This window comes from Sinocyclocheilus rhinocerous, unplaced genomic scaffold (genome assembly GCF_001515625.1).
Source record: "Sinocyclocheilus rhinocerous isolate Xijiao unplaced genomic scaffold, SAMN03320098_v1.1 scaffold584, whole genome shotgun sequence".
NCBI classification, from domain to species: domain Eukaryota; kingdom Metazoa; phylum Chordata; class Actinopteri; order Cypriniformes; family Cyprinidae; genus Sinocyclocheilus; species Sinocyclocheilus rhinocerous.
The window spans coordinates 84319-84582 of NW_015630348.1; the positions used below are offsets into that span (position 1 = coordinate 84319).

Consider the following 264-nt stretch of genomic DNA (forward strand, 5'->3'; position numbering starts at 1 on the left):
TTCTAATTTAAAATAATCTCGCCGGTTAAGGGTTAATAATCGTTTAACGAGCGGCGGTTGTCGGTTAGGAAAAATAACCGAAATGAACATCCCTACTAACTAATATAATTTCCATCTTTAAAAAACTTTATAAAATATATAAAATATATTAAATATATATTTTATATAGTGTATAATGGGAAAGACTGCATAGCAAAAATGACCCAGACATGTTCAACATGTTCACAATTGTTCAACCAAAGAGCAAACACAGACACAGAACTC

General features: G+C 30.3%; 1 protein-coding gene across 1 annotated transcript in view; it reads right to left on the reverse strand.

Moving 5' to 3' along the window:
• Positions 1-264, reverse strand: part of LOC107740168 (actin-binding LIM protein 3-like) — a 67827-nt gene that overhangs the window by 30415 nt on the left and 37148 nt on the right. The window lies entirely within an intron of this gene.